At 37.6% G+C, this 23,359-nt stretch overlaps 1 protein-coding gene across 8 annotated transcripts in view; it reads left to right on the top strand.

The window, feature by feature from the left end:
• The first annotated feature begins 12,797 nt into the window (after window positions 1-12,797).
• LOC131026846 (SNF1-related protein kinase regulatory subunit beta-3) overlaps window positions 12,798-23,359 on the top strand; it is a 36,937-nt gene continuing 26,375 nt past the window's right edge. Inside the window, exons 1-2 of one of the 8 annotated variants that reach the window (XM_057956845.2) lie at window positions 12,798-13,014; window positions 13,659-13,730. The gene's annotated coding sequence lies outside the window, so the exon portion shown is untranslated. The other 7 variants (XM_057956844.2, XM_057956849.2, XM_057956847.2 and 4 more) reach the window with 7 other exon arrangements.

The raw sequence follows: 23,359 nt of genomic DNA, 5'->3' as shown, positions 1-23,359 counted from the left end.
CACACACGTAGTCTACCTCCAATTGGAAATCTGTCCACCTCAAGGAATACCTCAATGTTAGCAAATGATTCTTCTACCAACCAATCCATAACCATCTCTGATACTAATTGATGCAGCCATAATAGGTGAAAACCCTCAAAATAGTCAATCGACTTATGCAACAAGAGAGACATAATGAAAGCAGTAGGAAAACATAACAAATTCATATAAACAAATCATATTCAAGCCATAGAACTTATGACAATCATCTGATAATCATCAAAGAACATCTGGTAGTTAACTAGTTACATGCAAGCTTCAAGCCAGATACAATTCAATCGAGCCTCTAAGAATCAACCGAATCACAACATGCGAATCTCAATCCTTATTCTTAGTTCTACTTCCCCTGCCCCTACAAATGATTACATAACATCATATTTATACCCACCAAAACTATCTAGGTCGGTCTCAAAAGATTACATTCACCAATGCAGGAAAATGAAATGTGTAATTAGGTCGACCCTAAGATTTAAGAAATATTTTCGAAAAATCACAACCAAGTGATGCGGTTCAGTAGGAAGGTCGGCCACACGCCAAATAACATCAGATAAGACCCAAGATGGATCCACACACCAAGAATCACGCCGGTAATGAGGGAAAACCAATCCGTAAGCACAAGAACTATCCCAGGAACCCAAGAACAGCCAACCGGAAGCAATAACTGACCAAAGAAGAACCCAAATGAACTAGAAAACTGGAATCATCCACATGAAACCGCCAGGAAACTAAAAACAAGAACTGCCACGAAGAACAAGAAACTAATGGTACATACCGATAAGAATACTGAAATTGCACAAAGAACTAAACAAGAAAGGAAAATGTTTTTGGTTGATGCAAGATTTCTCATCGACCGGGGATGCTCCTGCATCACTTCAACATATTTTTCAAAGGATTGGAAATGACTATCCATAGAGTTGATCAAGCTTTTCTGTTTCCTGGATGGAGTGTCTGATGAATCCTTCTGGAATAAAGGCATGAGTTTCTCCGGGACACCGGATGCAATAGTAAGCAACTCACTATCCTCTATGTTGGATTTAAGCAAGTCCTCACTAGCTTTCGCTTGAGAAAATGTTACCAACTTAAGTGTTGGACAGGGGACAAAGATGCTACGTTGATGGGGCCTTGTGTGAATTCTGGATCCTCTACATGAATCTGCTTCCCCTTCACTGATTTCTCAATGTCTCTTACCTCAACTTCAACCTCAACCTTGACTATCATTAATTCAATTAGAGCTTTGCTATATACAATTAAGTATTCTATAGTTGCTTCCTCTAATATCCTTTTACCATATTCATCAAAATTTTCATACCACTCTGATAGTGGCTTCAAATTATCATTCTTAACAATTTCATTAACAATCTCACTCAAAGATGTGGGAGGCTTAACTTCAAGTTTACCTTTCTTTAAAGCCTCATCAAGTTTAGATTTTGATTTCTTATTAGATTTAGGTCCACCAGATGGTTTCTCTTTAGAGATCTTGGTGACCTTAGCAACTTTTGCTTTGACCTCCTTGATTGCTTCATCTAACTCTATCTGCTCTTCGTCAATAATAATGAATACTCTAACTCTTCCTCGCTTCGTCTTTCCTTCACCAGATGGTTTGGCTTGAGGCTTAGGTGAACCAACAGGTTTCTGACCACTGGAGGAGGGTGCATAAATTTTTTATTGTTTAGGATTAGGGGCTAGGGCTTCTGGTTTAGCCTTCTTTAGCTTGACCATATCTTCTTCTTTCAGAATGTTTTTCTCTCGAGCTCTATAGACCGCCTCTTTGGTAATCCCCATGCTCTCTGCCATCTTCTCTACCTCCTTCCTCACCTTCTTCTGAATCTCTCGCTTCTTGAGCTTAGAGTGTAAGTCCAAGCTCTTCTCCTTATAAGTTCCAAACCTTTCTTTAGTAAAGTCCACTGGTTTTCTCAATAAGTGTTGAGCATATGCATCAAGAACGTGTCCTTCCACCTTATACCCCATGGGCATGATCCATGAAGTTCTGGGCTCCACAACTTCCATAAGACGTTGGTCGATATCAACCCTAAAGTAGATTGTATCCTCATACTTTTCCACTATCTCCTTAGGAATTCTCTCTTTGCTTTGCATCATGCTCTACAAAGTTTTGAAGTATCCCCAAAGAATGTCATTTCAGATTATAGAATATCTGAGGCCATGAAATGTTTCATTTACTTGTATTGCCACGAGCTTATTAGAGGCCCACTGAACTTTGCGAACACCCAAAATCTCATTCATGAAGTATAAGTATAAACATATGATCAAAGTTCCAAATTTAAACACATGCTTCTTATCTTGCTTGATTTTCTTCAAATTGCTTAATATCTCACTCCAGAGCATTTCACATAAATCATATTTCTTATCTCCCTTCTAAATCTGATAAGTAACATAGATGGTTGTACCGGATACTGGATTATCCCTGATAGAGTGATATATCTTGTATCCCATCACCATCAATGCAAATCTAACATCATATTCAACAATATCACTAATTGTCATTGACCTTTTGTTAAATTGTGAATTGGTTGCCTCTGTTACCGTCTGATTCTTCACATTCCTCAAGGTAGGCACCTCACCGACTGAGCTCAAACATGTTATCACCCGAATTGGATTCTTGGTAATCTTGTAGGGTTTGTCAAGCCACATGAACTTGTCTTGCATTCTGCTCAGAATGTACCATACCCACTTAGGCTCATCGAATGCCAAGAAGTTTATGAACTACGCGAAACCCTTCTCCTCAATTGACTTAAATTCAGGTTTCAGGCTTCCCATTCCATCAATCATGTGTTGAGTGTATAGTTTCATCATTTGAGCACTCTCGAGCTCCTTAATGTCATAGTGAATATAAGCCCTAATATCCTCCACATGCAATACTCCGTAAGGGATTGATGAAAATGTGCCACTCAGATCATCCTCTATTGACTTATATGGACGCTTCTTGAAATTAGGTCTTTCCCTTTCAGTGACATCTACTACCAACAGGATCGCAATACCAGAAGATGCCATATCTAAAATTTTAAGCTTCAATTTGAAAAAAAGAGTCAACTGATAAATACCTTTTAACTGGAAGCAAGACGCATGACAAATCCTCTCTTTTCTTTGAATCTCTATAAATTCTTCTTCATTGCACTCTTTTTCTCTCTCGCTTTGAATGCAAAGTGAGAAGTGAAAGGCCAATTTGTTTTTCATCCTCTACATACCTAACTTTTAGGTACAATAAATGCACTTAACCCTAACTCTTCTGGATACCCTACATTCATAGAGTTCTCCCAAAAGATCATCTGCGAATTATCGTTTGATAAAATACTTCCGAAAATCCACCTGTGACCATCACACACGTCTCTGTAACCTGTCAGAACTAGGTATAAATCTCCAACAAAGGGTTTGTAAGCTTATCATGAAAACATCCCCCTAAGGCCAAATTCCTTAGCTTAGTTACTAGATGAGGTTCCAGTGCCAGAATCAGGTGCAAACCCACTTCCAGCCTCAAAATCACTCTTCTTGACCCAAGTCTTATTCATCTGATCTTTGATCTCTTCAACTTTTTCCTTGCCTTTCTCATCTACCTTCACATTCTTGTTCTTGTCTTCCAGACCTCTCCTGTTCACATTTCTACTTCTGCAATACTTAGCAATGCGATCGAATTTGTTACAAGCATAGCAAACAATATTTCCTTGCATAGGCCTGAAGTTCATCTGATTTCCTCTTGATCTGCACTAATTAGCAACATGTCCAAACCTACCACATGCATAACATCTAACATTTCTTCTATTTCGAAACTTATTCATCACACTTCTGCATACATTTGCCTTATGACCATACTTATTGCATTTGAAACATTGATATTATTACACTTACTTAAGTTTACTTAGGAAATGCATTTCATAGTAGTTTGGGTATGAGACACTTGGGTGTTTGTGCCACATTGGGATAGTGTGTGTAGGAGAAATTCCACCTTTTATGGTGTTGATCTTGTTGTTACACTCCACATTCAGTGGGTGATCCACCTCATGTGGACTATTATATTATTTCTTCTACCTACCCACACCTATTTCCTACCTACCCTTGTTTCTTATTGAGCCACATGTCATGTTTGTGTGCTCACATATCCCTAGCCTTGCCTATATAAGCAAGCTCATCTACATTGTATGTAATTGATTTTATTGATCATTTTCTATTGATGAGAATACAGTTTATTCTTGTCCTATATTGTGTCTCTATTTTGTACATTTCATTAAGCTCTTGATCGTGGCAAAATCTCACATGGTATCAGAGCCATTGGGGCTTCATTGATTCGTCTTGAAGAGGCATTATTATGACGTCAAGAGGCAGATCTGAGGAGCAGCATCTTTTGGAGGCGTCATAGACCAGATCCGACCTCGCCATTGCGTCCAGAAGGCCGTTTCCATGAATTTTGGTTATAAAGTCGGCCTATTTTGGTGAGAAATTTTTTTTTGCCAATTTTACTATTATTGTATGAATTTTGAAAAAAAATTTATATTTTCCGAAAAATAAAAATCAAAAAAAATTTCGTCAAAAAAAAATATTTTGAAAAAAAAAAAAAAAAATTTCGGAAAATTTTTCAAAAATAAAAAAAAAAAGGTTTTTTTTGTGGTTGGGGGTACACAGACCCCCCCATACCCGCGTGCCTTGCGTTGCAGGGCCGTACTCTGTCGTCTGTAGGTCGTCGCAGGTCCACGTCGCCTGTGCCGCCGCCACCTCCGGCGTCCTCAGTTGCGGCCCCATCCTCCCGTCGGCCACCTCGGCTTCTGTCCTCCCATCGGCCGCGTCACCTGCCACCGCTACCTCCCGTCGGTCTCTGCACGCTGCCGTCGATCGCCTCCCGCCGACCGCTTCACTTATGACGCCGGCTTCCCTCAGCTTTTGGCCCGCCTCCGGTGACCTCGGCCCGTCGGCATCACTAAAACCGACAAATCCGCGTCCACCACATGGCAGGCGGCCACTGGCCCGCGGTCGACCTCCGTACACACAGGTCATCGCGCACGTCAGCAAATCTGTACGGTACAGCCTGCACAATCATCTGCCTAGTCAGCAGTCCGTATAGTATGGACGCCCAGTTAGCAGGGAGGTGAAGTTTTCGTGACGGTCATACGACCATCAAATTTAACCCCGCACTTTGCTGACATCATCATTTTTGAAAAATTTGCAGGCCCCTCTCATTGAGCTTTTTGATTTTGCAGTTCAACTTCAAATGGCCATAACTTGCTCATTTTTGCTCTTTTTTGGGTGCAATGTTTTTTGAAATGGGCTAGAATTTCGTGTACTTTCACGTGGTGGAATTATTTTCTAATTTTGATGGACAAATTTTTCAAAATTCTCAGTTTTTTGTGACTGTACCTGTCCAATCCCCGTTTCTGCAACTTCCAGGTCTCCGTTCGGGCTCATACGAACTCCTTTTCAGGTGCCATTTTTTTCTAAAGTGCATTTTTTTTGTCTACTCTCAGAATATGCTATCAGTTTGCAGCAATTGTGGGTAGAAATTGTACTTTCATCATATGGTCTTATTTGGCCAATTTGGCATTTGTATTGCATAGATCTATCTTATGATCTTTTGCTTTGTAGTTCTTAGCCTATTGGGGCAGTTGTAAAACAAAATCAGAAGTCCACCTTGCCATTGTTTGCAAGTGGCCTATTGTACACGCACTACATATAAAGTGCCAAAATCATCATTTTTGGGGGGGTACTTTGATTGAGTGAATTTGGGGGGGTGTCTCTTGTGCTTTTGTGCTCTTGTGTTCCTTCCTTTCTGCTGCTATGGGTTCTTCTAAGTTTCCTCTCTTAACTCCTCATAATTATGCTACTTGGAAAATTGATGCATGGAGTAAACTTATGGAAAAAGGACTAACTCATTGCATTAATGGAACTATTATTGCTCTCGTTGATCCTAAGGTTGATCCAGTTGGTCACTTGGATTGGCTCACTAAAAATATCATGGCAATTGGTACCTTAAGAAAGTATCTATCAAAGGATCTCATTTTTCATATTGAGAAGTGTACTCTAATCAAGGATGCTTGGCAAAAGTTTCAAGACTTGTATGGTCAAGTTGATGGGATTAGGGGATATCAAATTGATAGTGATCTCACCATGTTGGATCCCAAGAACTTTGATACTATACAAGATTATGTCACTAAGGCAAATGAGTTGAGGGCACAACTCAAAGATTGTGGCATTGATAAGAAGGATACTCAATTGATATTCAACTTGATAGGCAAGCTTCCACAAGAATATGCAACATTTGTTTCTAGTTTCCAAACCCATAGGATGACAATGGGTTCAAGCTACACAATGCCTACATTTGATGCTTTCAATGAAATGTTGATGATGGAACAAACTAAGTTGATAAGCATGGGCATTCTTAAGGCTTCTAAGTCTCAAGCTTTAGTGGCCAATCAAGGAAATCAAGGAAAGGACAACTCCAACAAGAAGAAATGGCAATCAAAGCCTAAGGAAAAAGCACCATCTTCTCCACAACAAGGAGATTCATCCTCTTCCAAGAGAGATAATTCACCAAAGAGGGAGAGACCTACTTGTGCTTATTGTGAAAAGATTGGTCATCAGGAGCATTGTTGCCATTCTAAGAAGATTGATGAGCTTACACATATCATCAAAAAGCATAACATTGATTTGCCTAAAGTCTACAAGAAGGATGATTCATCAACTTCCACTTCCTCACATTCAAAAGGAAAAGGGCAAGCATTCATGGCTTCTACAAGTGGGAAGACTCACTCTTTTGGAACAAGAAAAGGAAAAGCTCTATGTGCTAATATCAGTCATGATTCAGAGAGATGGCTTCTAGATTCAAGGGCTTCTCATCATATGGCATCTTTGCAATCTATGTTCTCTACATTTGAGCCTTGCACCATGCCACTGATTTTGATGGGCAATCATACATACATGGATGTGATTGGGAAATGATCTATTGACATTGGGGATAACTCCTTCAATGATGTGTTGTGTGTACCCCACTTGACAAACAATCTCCTTTCTATCTATCAAATCACACATGGCGCAACTAAGAGAGTTGTGGAGTTCACACCTGACTCAGTTTTCATTAGAGACTTGGAGACTAGAGCTATCATTGCGACTGGGGTGGTTGATCATGCATCTCGGTTATACTCCTTTTCAGATTTTGTCGATGATGATGATTTCACATTTGATGATTCTATACATGATGATCACACTTCTTGTGATGGTTCAGATTTTGAGGAGAACTTTGGGCACTTGAACATGGGGATTCTCACATGTGACCCCATTCTTGAGCCTTGTATTTCATCTCCTCATATTGATATCACATCACCTATTGCACTTGATGATGCGGATAGTGCGATAGTTTTGCCTTCATGTGATTCAGTGCAGCAGGATATTCATTGTCTTCCAGCTTCAGATTCATGGGATGATTACTTGACAGACATTGCAGGTTTATTTATGGAATCCTACATTGCAGATTTGGGAGACATCATTGATGACATTCATCTTCTCTTTGATGAAGGTGATCCTTCTTCGATTGTTGCGAGGGAACACTCTGACCCTCTTGTTCATTCTCTACATGATCATTCTTTCGAGGTTGACATGATTGTGGATACTTATGTACAACAGTTGGAGGAGGTCTCTTTATTTTTTGAGGAGACATGTGAGTCTTTGGGACATGCTCTACATCCATCTCCACTAGATCTTGGAGTGCCTTTTTCAACAGTGTGACACAGTTTACCACCTTTGGAGGGGGTATCTTTCAGCATCGACATGGGGACACTTGAGCAGTTTTCAGAGATTCCTTTCATCATGAGTTTTCTTCATACATCTTCCCTTCATGATCGGGGAGACTTCATGGATACACCTTTGGTTTTGTTTCTTCCTAAGGGGAGGAATGTTGTTTGATGTTCACGGAGCAGTTTCTTCATACATCGAGCTTCTATCATTGGTGCAGATTCCACATTGAGGGGGGGCTTCCTAGCTTCTCTTCTTCTCTCATATGGGGGGGACTTTTTCCTCACATGGGGTTTTGTCCTTCACATTCTTCTATGAGAGTTCTCTTGTATGTTTTTCATCTCTCTTTTGGGGGAGGGTTTTTTCTCATTAGGTTTTTCTCTCTTTCCCCACTTTGTGAGAGATTTCATTGCATTGGTTTGCATGCATTTGCATTTGTACATGGGTACCTAACATGGCCTCGTAGCCGGGACCCATCTTGCATTGCTTAGTTGCATTGTTGACTTAAGTGCATTCCCCTAAGTTGCACTTAAGGGGGGGTGTTGGTGTAAATAATTATTCATCTTGGATATTATTACACTTACTTAAGTTTACTTAGGAAATGCATTTCATAGTAGTTTGGGTATGAGACACTTGGGTGTTTGTGCCACATTGGGATAGTGTGTGTAGGAGAAATTCCACCTTTTATGGTGTTGATCTTGTTGTTACACTCCACACTCAGTGGGTGATCCACCTCATGTGGACTATTATATTATTTCTCCTACCTACCCACACCTATTTCCTACCTACCCTTGTTTCTTATTGAGCCACATGTCATGTTTTTGTGCTCACATATCCCTAGCCTTGCCTATATAAGCAAGCTCATCTACATTGTATGTAATTGATTTTATTGATCATTTTCTATTGATGAGAATACAGTTTATTCTTGTCCTATATTGTGTCTCTATTTTGTACATTTCATTGAGCTCTTGATCTTGGCAAAATCTCACACAAACAATATTTCCTTGCATAGGCCTGAAGTTCATCTGATTTCTTCTTGATCTACACTAATTAGCAACATGTCCAAACCTACCACATGCATAACATCTAACATTTCTTCTATTCCGAAACTTATTCGTCACACTTCTGCATACATTTGCCTTATGACCATATTTATTGCATTTGAAACATTGACCGGTAAAAGATGGACTATTATTATTCATCCTATTTCTGCACTGACTAGCCATATGACCAAAAACAAAATAGTTACCACTGAATTTATGAGCATTAGTGATGCAAAGTGGGCAACTAGAAGGTAAGAAGACCCAAAATCACCCCTCTATGCCTTGTCTAAGGCCTATTACAACCCCACAACTAGGGTTCTACACACACCAATGCAACCAATCACCTACTGCACTTCCTAAGGAGGGTTTGGACTGTTTGACAATCAAGTTCACTCACCCTAGCCTCCTAACCAAGTTTAGAAGTCTCCTTTTGTACTCGGGTCAAGAAACCCCTATTTAGGCCTAATCCTAGTAGCCCTACTAAACCGGTATTTCCCAAATCATTCAAAATTATCCCACAACACTCTAGGAACAAATTATATATTTTAATACCCTTTTGGACTTTACATCCAATCCCAAAAGATTGAGGTTTGACTTTGCTCCAACACCCCTAAGCACCTACTGAGTTTGCAGACCTAATAGGCTTGTTTTCCAAAGCAACTACTTGAGGATGGGGTTGCAAAACCAAAATCACCACTTGGAAACGTTCCTTAGGAATCTAATAGACCAAATACACCATTATACTGGTCACCAAACACTCCCTAGGTGACTGTTTGTACATTCCTCCTCGTAGGCTAGATTAAACACATTGTTTTGTTTAGCCTAGGTTTTGGTGGCAACCACACCAACCGTCACTCCCAGATTCCACCCTTTGGAAATATTAGTGTACACACCCCTAACTTACATTTTCCAAGAGGCCGTTGAATTCCACAAAGGAATTTGCAAGTTAGGGCCACATCTTTGGTGAAAAACCCTATGAACCGGGTCTTAAAATGACATTTTTTGGCAAACTGCCCACAACTCACTCCAAACCCTATCAATTTGAGTTAGGTCACTTGCATTCGAACCTGCACTCACACCACAATCCAACAAATTCAAACTTCCATGTAAGTAAATCCTTTGTCAGATCATACAGTACAGAAAACAAGGGAAATTGGGTAAAATCTGAGTTTCTTATCATTCAAACCACCAAATCTTTACATGCTTCATCCAACGCCAATGCGGATGATCTCAGAGGCCTAAATAGACCTTCCCCCAATGGCTACAACTATTTTTCAATTGGTTATGACCGTTGGAACCTCTTTTCCCAATCGGTGGAAAATGTTGCTTAGCAATTTTTTTAACTTTTGACAATTTTGCATTTTTGACACTTTTGACATGCCAATGTCCCTAATGGACTTTGCAGACCTATCCTAGGCTTAAAACAACTCAAGACAATATGTCAACATGCTTCCTATAGTATATGAACCCCATGGCCTAATTTGGTCTCTAGGTTTATAAATGACCTTAAAGTCAATTGGCCTTACAAATGGGTTCTTTATTACATCCATAGGATCCAAACTGATCCAAAACATCACCCTAGGATCTAAGACCACCTATCCAACACACAAACAACAAAAGAAATCCAAAACCAAGAGGGTGCCCTGCACTAATTAAGTTGCCTTATCGGAGGCTTTTTTGAGTTGTTCTTCTGCTGTGCTGATTTGGAGCTTTCAACTTTCTCAAATCCAAGACCTTGAGTATCATTAGGATTCTTCTGACTTGCAAGCATCTCATCTAGTCTGGCTGAGCTGATCTAGAACTTCTCCTTATACTCATTTGCAACTTCAAGGTCAAACTTAAGAAGTAGGACCTGCTTTCCAAGATCTTCCTCATGTTATCTAACATCTCGAAGGTCACTCATCAGCTATCCATTATCATTCTCAAGTCTGCAACACTCTTCAGATTTGATTTTCAAGGACCAAGCAAACTTTTCCCCACTCTTCTTCCTTTCTTCAATTTCCCTTGTTAGTTTCATCACAATGGCTTCCATCTCATTCTTTTGAACTGCATTATCTCTGGCAAGCTTCTCACATTCTTTTGTCTTTTCCTTCAGGACTTCATCATCCATTCTTAGACTCTCTTTCTGCTTAAGTTGATCAACAAGCTCCTTTCTCTTTTCCTTGGACTTACTTAGTTGCTCCTTTAATGTCTGAATGAAGTTTTCAACATCCTTGAGATTTATTTTCAATTCTCATACTTTGGCTTTGGACTGATCAAGATCATCAAGTGCAACAAGTAGTTGTTGTCTAAGACCACTGGAATCCATTAAAACACCTTCCCGAGTCTTCCTCAAGCTGTTAGGCTCCTTCCGAGGAGCTAGGCTCTGATACCAATTGTTGGAATCAAGGAACATTGAGAGAAGGGGGGGGGGGTGAATCAGTGTTCTGCAATCTTTAACAATATTAACCGATTCTTCAACCATCTAATGCAAATGTAAACACATAAGGCAAGCATCCACAACACCACAACACTAGATTTATACGTGGAAAACCCGATTAAGGGAAAAACCATGGTGGGAACATACCCACAATGAGATAGTACCTTGTTAGGTGTAAGCGAAATATTACAATGGGAATGCCCATGCATTCAGGCACACTGCCTAGAGCTCATTGCTCAAAATTATAATAAGGGCTACAAACCGGAAGACTCTGCCTTACAAAATGATTACAAAAGATAAAAGAGGGTTTGAACTATTGAATATCATCAACAAATGCTTGAGTGTAGTTTCGGTTAAGCACAAAACAAAAAATCTTACTCTACTATGCTACTCTGCTTTGTTCTGATTTTCTGCATTATACTAGAGCACAAATCTTTCAACCACGCATGTGAAATTGCACACCATACACACTTTCCACATATCCATCGATACCAAAAATGATTAAATTAATCGGCCTAACATATCCGCAACATCAACTTAAGTTTATTTCATGTCGGCCCAAAAACCACATAACACACAAATGAAACATGTTACCCAAGGTCGGCTAAATCCGATTGAAAACACCAAGTGGAACAAAACAAATTGTCCACATGCTTCCCACATGTCAGCTCAACAACCTCAAACATGCAAACAACTGCCAATATCACACCGTACGATCTGCACAAGGAATCTTCTCACGCTGCTAACAATGAAGCTTGTTCTACTAAAAAATATGTCTATCGAATCTTCCAACTCACTCAACACTCAACACCAGAGACCATAAACCTGGAATAAGGTAATTTACACATCCACAATGCTTCCCTGAGATCCGCAAAGCAAAATACAGAGCACAAATGATCCGCTAACCAATAAACTGTACACTTTGTCGGATAACCTGTTCTTTTCACTGGACCTCAATCGATATTCTGGTACGAATGAATCATGAACAACAGATTGAACATCCGACTCAACTTGTCATCAATGACAACATCTGATCATCAATGCAGTGTCTCTTGCCAACAATAAATGTATGGATACAGTGAATGTATCACAAGTAAGTGTATGTAAGAATAATATAGGAACTAATTTCCTCAGAATATGTGTACATGTACAAATTTAAAGACTAAGAGAATGAATCCTAAGATTGTACCATTTGTCAATATATACATATATCAAGACATAACTAAATGACAAATGACATAACAATACACTTTCTACTATAAAATGTTTATATCTAATATAAGAAAAAAACACTTTTAAAAAAGAAAAAAAATACATATTAATATAGAAATAATGTCAAATCTTAGAGGAGTCCTTCACTTGGACCATCCCGACACCTCCATCAAATACAAACCCCCAAAACCTTCTCCATGGGCATCATCACTTCACAATTTTCATCACAATATTTATTGAGATCACTATTAATATTAAAAAACAAAGAAAACAAAAACAACCACTACCACACCTTCCAAATCAGGTATAGTACAAACGTACTCTTTTTTAGCATCTCTAAAAGTCGAGAATGGCATAAAACTCCAATTCACAAAAGCCTTTGACGTCATAGGAAATTCCGATTGAAGACTACTCAGTGAATTACGAGGTTAAAAGTGAATGAATATATGAATGAATATACCGGCTACACTGTGCACAACAGGGTTTCGTCCGCCACTGAAATAAGCTTTCACTCAATTCGCATACAAATGCACGCAGACTATAGCGATAGCGGATTTCCAGGCGGTTGTGGAGGTAATTACAATGTGTTGTTACAATTCGGCAATGTTTACAACAGGTGTCAGGATGTTTTTTGGTTTTTTTGGTATGATAGATTTTAACTTCTTATTTTGATTATGGATTTTAAATTAGAAAAATGTCAACGAGAAGGAAAAACGGATGCCCTGCCTTTAAGTTTGGATTTTTAACTTTTCTGGTATGATAAAGTTTTTGCCTTTTTTTGGGGTCTCGAATTATGAAAATATCAAGTAGAGGGGAAAGCCGGTGCTCCTGCGTTTTTCTTTGTATAATAAAATTGTGAGATTATGCGAGTTTTTGTTTCTCAGGGTTGAAATCTCTTTCATAAACTGTACCGTACATTCACAGACGGTATGTCTGTGGACTTGTTTATGGATTTGCCCTTGGATTTACACCCGTCTTTGATCTCGAAATTCCATTTGACATACTTTTCTGTGGAAAACCTTGGCAAAAACAGTTTGCGCCCTGTAAATATATAGATATCTTTGTTTTGTCTGCGTTTTAATGTTGTTTGTTGGTTGCAGAAGAGGATGTTAGAAATTTGATTTCTTGCAATGGAATGTATCCATATTATTTGCAGGTTTTTTCAGGTGGGTGCTTGTTTACCAGTTTATCGATAATATTGTGGCTGTTTTCTGCAGATGGGTGTGGAGTTGAAGTGTAAACAATCCTAAGGTCTCATCTTGGATTCAAGCTCTAGAGTTTTTATCCAGGTGAGGCATTGCAGCGAGTGACTTATAGATATTAGGGATACTTCTAGTGGTAATGTTTGCTAATGGGATATATGTGCTTTTTTTTTCCCGAATAATGTGCAATTTGGAAGTATTTGAAATTAAGAGCCGGAGATTCACCCTACTCTCTGTAAATCAATCATTTTTATATGATACTCAAAAGATTCTCCCTTTCTTCTATTTTTCCATTTAAAAGTTTAAAGTCCCGGCGAATCTTTCTACATTATCGGAAACGATTTGCCAGGATTTCTGAAATTAATATCATCTAGAATTCTGTAAAATCACCTCTTATTTGTAGTTGTTTTGTTATATTTGCCATTTTTTATTTTGGGCACTTTACTTATTGCTATGTTCTATGTTCATCGAGTGGAGAATCTGTCACTTCGTTTTTGGTTCCCTTGCTAAATGCTTGGCTGTGATTTTCTTGCCATGTGGCTTTCAACAATTAGGTTGGGAGTTCCCTAGCAATATGGTGTGATCCTTAGTAATCTTCTGTGTTTTGTTAAGAATTCAGTTCTGGTTTAGGATCACTTCCTAATGTCTATGTGCATGTGGTAGATTAAAGAAGCTCGGCGTGCATTTTTGGGTGTATGTGTTTGCTAGTTGATCTCAAACCAAGCGGTTTTTATTAAGCAAAGGGGTAGGGAGCTAGTTGGTCTCTAACCAAAGATATTTTTGTTGACCAAAGGAGCAGGGAACTCTGCAATGACAGAAAGGTGAAATATTTTTTTAACTTGAACAATAACAAGTGGTTTCTTTTGAAATGGAAGACATAGAAGCTGAAGCATCGTAAATAACACCTGCTTATTTAATTTTACTTACTCTGTTGTTCTCCAGTGTGATTATTTTATTACAAACTTTTATTTTTTTGTACAATAAAAAAAGGGGCTGAAAGCTCAATGGAGGAGTAGCTGAAATATTGTTGCATTTGTCCTTGGAGGGGCAGAGCTCTGCATATGGCTTGAGGGGCAGTGCTGCCATGGGAGAGGCAATGCTTCATGGGCTATACTCGACCTAACATTATTCAGCTTCAACCAAGAGAAGGAGAAGAGTTGCAAAGAACAGCTGTTTCATGGCTTTGCAACATCTTATGTACACATGTACATAGCTAAATATCATAGTGTAGATTGAGCTAGTGGAAGATAGAAAGCCACATCTTATTTGAAAGTATGCCATGTACAAAATAGACACATTAATAAATTATCCTGTCTCACTTATGTTATCTGCCCTTTGCATTAGTCTTTTAAAGCTCTTCATCATTTGCGAATTTCTTTTTAACATTGCTGCCACGAATAACGTATCTAGGTTCTAGCAATTAAAAGTGTTCACCCTTGGATATCTTCTAGGCTTCCAAAAAGTCACTGTTAGATCCCAAATCAACAGTATATAGGGATTTTTATTTCCTTTTACATAAATTTTGCTTGAATAGTTAATGAAAAGTTTACTGAAAGTTGAGAAAGTGTACTTTCCAACCAAGGTGGGTTTGATCAGAATTTTTGCCGATTTTAACCAGATATTGTAGGTTGAAGCTGGTTGTTTCATTTTTCTTCAATTGGCTATAAATTTTGCTTTAAATCCCCATTTTTTACAAACAAATAGGCATAAGAAACTTGTTGGAGAGAACTACACAGCTGTGCAATCATCTTTTTCAGAATTTATAGCAAATTTATTTTTAATAAAAAATCAGTCTTTTAAAGCTCTTCATCATTTGCGAATCCCTTTTTAACATTGCTGCCACGAATAACGTATCTAGGTTCTAGCAATTAAAAGTGTTCACCCTTGGATATCTTCTAGGCTTCCAAAAAGTCACTGTTAGATCCCAAATCAACAGTATATAGGGATTTTTATTTCCTTTTGCATAAATTTTGCTTGAATAGTTAATGAAAAGTTTACTGAAAGTTGAGAAAGTGTACTTTCCAACCAAGGTGGGTTTGATCAGAATTTTTGCCGATTTTAACCAGATATTGTAGGTTGAAGCTGGTTGTTTCATTTTTCTTCAATTGGCTATAAATTTTGCTTTAAATCCCCATTTTTTACAAACAAATAGGCATAAGAAACTTGTTGGAGAGAACTACACAGCTGTGCAATCGTCTTTTTCAGAATTTATAGCAAATTTATTTTTAATAAAAAATCACACTTCTGTCCATTTTGGGCCTTATTGATTTTGTAATTTGGTAAAGCTTTATAATCACACCAATTATAAAGGACACTAGTGGAAAGGGGGGTGTCTTCTGTTGTCTTTCTTGCATTTTCTATTATCTTTTTGTGCACTCATGAACAATCTTCGTTTTGCCTAAATGAGTCAATTAAAAATTCTTATTCTATTAGCCTACAACTATTTTGAATGGAAAAGTAAAATGACAATCTACTTGAAAAAGCTAGGATTGCATAAGGTAACAATGGTACTTGTAAACGGATGTTTTGTGACCACACCAACACAGAATAAAGTTTCCAAAGGACACGCTATCCTCTCTTGAGCAAAGACCCCTCGTATGCTAAGATTGCGAAGATCATAGAGGCGACTCCAAGTTTCCTATTGCGAACTTGCAACTTTATGTTGGATATGAGCTTGTTTGGCTTGATGTGATATGCTGGTAACACAAAGGTCCTTATGTTTGAATGGTTCTTCACTTCTTTTGCAATGCTGGCTGGAACTTCTTCATTGAATATTGCAATGGCATAACAAACCATTGCAATATTCTTTGAATTTTCTTTGGAAGGTTGGTTTTTGGCTACATTATCAACCACCTCCACAATGGTATTCTCCACTTTATTGAAAAAGGCATCTTCCTTTAGTTCCTTCCCCTAAAAATCCTTTATGTTTCTTTCTTCCACAATTCTCAAATTATGATCGAAGTGCTAATAGTCCATATACTAGAAAAGACTGACTTTTTGTGTTTTGTAGGCCAAGCATTAAAGAGAGGATATCTTGAGGAAGGGTATAAAAACGATTCAATTTGTTCAAAACCTTTCTTCAACATGCAATGAAAAACTTGCATTTGAGAAGAAGATGATCCATTGACTCCTCAACTTCTTTACAAAGAGCACAACTTTTGTTGGGCAATTAGAACCCTACTTCTTTAGTTTGTCACCAGTTAGAATCTTACTTTGTATGGCTAGACATTGTTTATGCCAACATAAATGAATAGGCAAATCTTCCTTTCTATTTGCTGCTTCCTCAACATGGTAGCCTATTTTTACACTAGAATTTTTAGTTTTAGAGCAGTTCCATTTAATGGTGTCTTCTTCTTTTGAAATTTTGGGTGCCAAAATCCCTTCAAGGACTTCTTGGTCCTCAGAAATGTTCAAACCTTGAAAAGATTTCCATCTCCATTCTATAAAGTCTTCTACCTTGGCTTGCGAAACATAATCCCTTACTCTAGAACCCCAATTGTTAACCAAGATCACTTTCACCTCCATCAAATTTGGGAATCACTTTAGGGTTGTGTATCCATTCCAAGTGTCCACCCAAAATAAGACTTTCTAACCATTTCGAATCTCCTAGGTAATGTGCTTGGTTATCAAATATCTGTTAGACAATGTAAAATTCCATATTGCTAAATTATGAGGAGGATTTGCAGCTGGAAAATTTCTGTTTGGTTCTATAGAATCTAGATATTTGTAATATTCTTGCCCATTTTAGGTGGGCAATTTGCCCCCCAAGGCAATATTAAGATTAGGCTAGTGGTGTTATCCAACCCCACCCACTTCTTTTGGATGGAAAATTTTATCGTAGGATATGAGTGGGAATTTTTTATTTTATGTGGTGCCTTTCTAGAAATTCCTCATTTTTCTGATCAATTGTGTCTTGTATCATATTTTACATTTTAATACAAGACATTGTATAAATGGGAATTGCATAGATTATTGACTTTAAGTTTTAAGTTTTGGATTTTACTTGTGGATGACAACAATTTTCCTTTCCAAGAAGATAGTTTTGAGCTGCAATTTCATACCAAAATCTCCCACAAAGTTGATTTACTAGCACCAACAAACAAAGGAATGCTAAGATACTTACTCCAAAGTTGACTAACTTTTATACCCATGATGTGACCAATCTTATGAATTCTTAAGTTAGGGTTAAATAAAAAGATCTCCGATCCCCAATTGACATGTTGATTGAGAAGAGACAATATTTATGCAATGACGTTCTTATCCTTTGCTTCCCTCTTTCTTGCTTCTCCAAATGGAATTGTGCCATTTGTAAATTGTTGGTGTGTGACTGCATTAACATTTGAGGCTACCTTAACACCTTTCCATTTTACCAATCTCCCTCCCTTTGAATAAATCTTCCCAATACTTCGGCCATTATTATGAATAAAAAGGGTGAGAGAGAGTACCCTTGCTTAATTCCCTTTGAGGAAGAAAAGAAACCTTGAGGGCTACTATTGACTAGAACTAAGAATTGTTTGTTAACTTTGTCATATGCTTTCCTTATATCAAGTTTAATGATCGTTCTCTCAACTTTGCTTTTCCTTATTGTGTGTATTGCTTCTTGCACTATGATTATGCTCTTTGTAATAGATCTTTTCAGCATGAAGCCATTTTGATCTTTTGAAATGATTTTTGGAAGCAACAACTTCAGCCAATTTGGCATCCTTTTGGATATAATCTTATATACTATATTGCACAAAGAAATTGGATGGATTTCATCCATGGATTCTATTAGCATCTTCTTTGAGATCAAAGCAATGAGGGTATTGTTCATATCTTTCAGCATAGTGGTTTTCTTTCTTGATTCTTCCATGACCAAGGTCAAAACTTCTCCAATGATATTCCAAAATCTCTAAAAGAAGCTTGTAGTGAAGCCATTAGTGTTGAGACATGGACCAGCTAGGACTCGAACCTAGGACCTTCCATACGTTGCTGGAGTGCTCTACCACTGAGCTACTGGCCCCTCTTGGACCAGTCCATCGTCGGGCCGGGCGTGGCTTATTTCCAACACCAACACCCCCCCTTAAGCCACACCTCTTGTGTGCTTGGGGCTCCTAGCCTTGACCTGGCTCTGATACCATGTTGAGACATGGACCAGCTAGGACTCGAACCTAGGACCTTCCATACGCTGCTGGAGTGCTCTACCACTGAGCTATTGGCCCCTCTTGGACTAGTCCATCGTCGGTTCGGGTGTGGCTTATTTCCAACACCAACAATTAGGTCTAGGAGCTTTGTTTGGGGCCAGTTGAAAGCAACATTTTTCACTTCTTTTTTTGAGAAGGGGCTTTTCAAAAACTCATTTTTGACGTGGTCCAACTAGGTTTGAAATTGTGCTCAACACCTCCACTTTGATTTGTGCATCCATGGGTAATGGAATGCTTTATAGGTCTTTCAAAAAAGTCTCCTCTACCTTATATATTTCACTTTGCTCTTCAACCACATACCCCTCTTTGTTTTTTAAAAGTAATCCGCATAAAACTTTGTTTGATCTTCATTGTGTTGTGGAAGAACTTAGTATTTCTATGTCCCTCTTTCAGCCAATATTCTCTAACCTTTTTCCTCCAAAAAACTAATTCTCTAGCCAAAATTTCTACATAGTTTCCTTTCAAATCTTTCTCCTTTGCATAAGATTCTTGGTCCATTCCTACTTGAATAATCTCCTCATCGATTGTCCCTAGTTCTTTCTCAATTTTCTTTCTTCAAATATATTTTTCAAGTGTGATCTATTCCATTTTTTCAATTGTTCTTTGATGAAACCTATTTTTTTGAACAATTTGAATAATTTGGATCTGCCAAGTTTGGGGGCCTTAGACCACCAATTTGAAATTCTAACTCCCAATTCTACATCTTGCAATCGTATTTTTGAACTTGAAGGGACATTTGAGAGGCTTGGCATTTGGAGAGAAGATCAATTGTAGAGGAAAGTGGTTCGAACTTGAGAAAGAATGGAAGATTCATAAAATAAAGGGGTGTTGGACCCATTCCCTCACAAAAGAAAGCAATCTAAGTGCTTTGCAATATTGGTGAAGCCTTGCGATCTATTCATCAAGGTGAACCTTTCATTTTTTCTAAAGTTCTAACTATGTCCTGAAAATGATTGAGGCTAAAAAAGTTTTGGAAATCTTGTTGGGTTTGAGTAATCTCTAAAATGCCCCCATGTTTTTTCGATGCATCCTACGTAGCATTGAAGCTGTCATTGACAATTATCCTTTCATCGTTGAAAAATCGAGACCAAGAAGAAATTTTGTCCCAAACCATTCTCTTTTGTGTATTTCCCATAGGACCATAAACATTGAACATAATGAAATTACTAATCATAGGAAGAAATTTGATTTTGATCTCCTACCAATTTTGGTTTGTTTGTAATTCCTCCATTGAAGCTCTATTTGAGTTCTAGATTGTTCCCAATCCCACCAGAAGCTCCTTGAGCAGAGGCAAATATACCTTGCCATTATTTTCACTTTGCTATTAAAGATATTGTTTCCTCAGCCAATTGTGTTTCTGGACTTAACCCTATATCAGGTTTTGTCAAGTCTATGTAATGCTTGAGCATGTGTCTTTTGTTAGGGGCATTGATAACATTCCAAGTAATGAGCGTCTTGGCTCCTTGGGAAGGGTGATTCCCTTCCCCAATCTCAGCTTTATTTGACCTCTTGCCATTCTTGCCAATTCTAGGTTTGCCTTGTTGGATTTTTCTCCCAGAGAACTCTTCTACCTCATCCTTGGGTTTTTTAATTTTTAAACTAGTTCGACTAATTGATCTTTCTTCCAATGCATCCACTTCATTGCTTGTGAATTCACTCCCAATTTCTATATTCATGTTGTATTCGACTTCCACCATATTTGAAGCCATAGGTACATCATCTTTGGTGTCTAAATCTTCTCTATTAAATGTCGTTGTAGTCTGGTTACCCTTTGGAATGACCATCTGAGTATCTCCATTTGCCTTTAGCTTAGGTAGATTTGCCCTCTTCAATGCAACTAAGAGACTCCCCTCTTTTGCCTTTTGTTTCCACAATGGGAAAGGTAATCTCTGGTCTAGAAGCGCTCGCTTTCTCAATCCTTTTATCTTGAATGGGGGAAATTTCTTTGCTAATCTTTGTATCAATTTTGCTTCCTTTTCCCTTCTATGACACTCCATTGAGTATCCAACTGAATGTCAATGTTGACATTTTACTAGGGTTTTTATTAATCTTAATTTTTGCCGCCAAATTTGAGTCTTCAATCTTATCTCTAGCTCCTTTAGAGGGGAAGAGTTAAGGTTGATGGATATTCACATATTCTTGCATATATTCCAAAATCACTTTCTTTGAATGGATCATACACTTTTATGAATGTTCCAATTTACTCTATCAATCTTAGAATTCCTAGAACCTAGTATTCTATTGGGAGATTGTAGAGTCTAACCCACATTGGCACATTTAACATTTCATGCATGATTGGATTGAAATTTGGCTCCCTGTCCTTCAATTAAAAACTAACTCCATCCATAAGGTGTGGGCCTTGTGTCAATATTTTCTTATGATCTCTATAGGGGCATTTGGCCAAAAAGAAACCATTGGGCAAAGATCTCACCTTGAAACATTTTCCCCACTATTTCCTACACCAATCAAGCTCTTTGGCCCTAGAAGGACAAGGCACAAGTGCTCAAGCAAGCCATCGAATTGACCAGATCAACATTCCAAATAGCAAAAGAAAAACATTTCTTTGGTGGTTTAAAATATAAAGGAATTGAGTTTGCACTCGTGGCTAGCATGGATCCTTTTGAAATCCATGTTTGTTTGTTTCTTCTCCAGAATGTATGATTTCGAGCCTCTTGATTGCCCCATCAATCATTCTTGGGCTCTATGATTTTTTTGACTTGAACATAACTGGTAGATTTGGATACTTAGGGTTTTGGAAGTTGTTGCCATCTTATCTTTGACCACTAAGCAAGTTCCTATGCCCTTCTTCATTCCTTTGCTAATGCTCCCAATAGGGAACATTTTCCTTTCTTCTTTTTGCTTGAGACTTAGATCTACACCCTTCTATCCTTCCCACTCGCCTCTTCTTTTGTCCTCATTTCCCTAACTTGGTGAGTAGATTTTAATTGTGAGCCATTTTGCTCATTTGATTTGACCTTATGAAACATTTATCGTTTACACACCATTTTCATTATTTCCTAGGCATAAGAAAGCCTTAATTGGTTGGTGCGAAGAATTAAGTCTTAATTGAGGATCAATATGGCCCCAAATCACTAAATATGGTCACTTGTACTCTCTGAATGATTCCAGTCGCCCCCTTTCTTCACATCTAAGTTGTTGGTTCTAGTATGGGGTTGGGTATGAGTATGAGGTTTATGAATGTTGGTACAAGAATTTTTTTTCTTGGGTATGGTACATTTGGGCTATGTTACAGGGTTCGCCGAATTTCAGCCATGGAGTTTGAAATTCGGTGAACTCCAAAACGTGAGTAAAAATTCGTTAAAATTCGTTCTGTGTTCGTTTGAGTTAAGGGCATAGTTTTTGTTTAATAAAATATATCTATAAAAACGTTTTTTTAGGGTTTTTCATGTTGAGCAACGTGACTGTGTTCACCTACGAAAGGTTTTTTAACGCTTTCCAATATCAAACAACGTGAATAAGCATATCCATCGCTGAATGGGATAAAGTTTCATTTATTGTTTTTCAATGTCGAAAAACGAGAGCGGAACCTTATACTCCAACTAGCCGAAAGCTTCAGAAAAAAATAGAATACAGAAATAGGGTCGCCGATTATAGAAATAGCACAACTTTTTATGATTTACGTTTGGAGAAGGGTCGGCTTCTCTTTTAATTTTAAATATTTAGATTTAATTTTTAAGACTTGTTTTTATTTTAAATATTAGTTTTTTAAATAAAATTTAATCTCTTTATTTTATGTTTTAAATAATGTAGATTTGTTATTTAATTTTTTTATTAAATATATTAAACTATAATATATGTATTATTTAGTATATTAAATTTGATATAGTTATTATTTGTATTCAAAAGATAATATTATTTTTATGGATGTATTATTTATTTAAAAAAAATTAAATTTATATAAGGCGAATTTAATGATGATTTTTTATTTCGAATTTTTTGACCTAGCCGAACTTCATCCGAATTTTATTGTTGTCGAACATGAATTTGAACTCGAACCTTGTGACATAGTATTTGGGTATGATTTTATAATATATATTATGTTAAAAATTGTAAAATTATAAAATATAAAAATAATGATACTCATAATTGCCAATAAGCAAAATATTTAACTACTGCGTAATTTGAAAAAAAGAAAATACAAATAATTTCATAATTTAATGATTTGTCAAATGTCAATAAACAATGAAAATTACAATCATTGTTCGATAATCTTCATATTACTCTATCGAGAGCATCAAAGTCAACATTTGGTTCAATTTCATTTGAATCGCAATGCCACTTTGACTAGCTATGTCATATGTAGAAGTTGCCTCAGTTAAAGAGATTTTTGGCAAGTTGTGCAACAATAACGTCTAAGTTAGCCCACTCAAGAGTTAGATCCCAATTCCTCGTCACTTCATTGCAATCAAGTTTATTCTGTGACAAGATATCTTAATAACTAGAGGGGGTTAGGGAGTGGAGATCGAAATGGGATTGAGGGGTAGCACCCATCATGGGGGTCTTGGGGCAATG

The sequence above is a fragment of the Cryptomeria japonica genome, chromosome 1 (assembly GCF_030272615.1).
Source record: "Cryptomeria japonica chromosome 1, Sugi_1.0, whole genome shotgun sequence".
NCBI classification, from domain to species: Eukaryota; Viridiplantae; Streptophyta; class Pinopsida; order Cupressales; family Cupressaceae; genus Cryptomeria; species Cryptomeria japonica.
The sequence above is the reverse complement of the archived record's forward strand: the minus strand, read 5'-3'. Positions and strand labels throughout refer to the sequence as shown.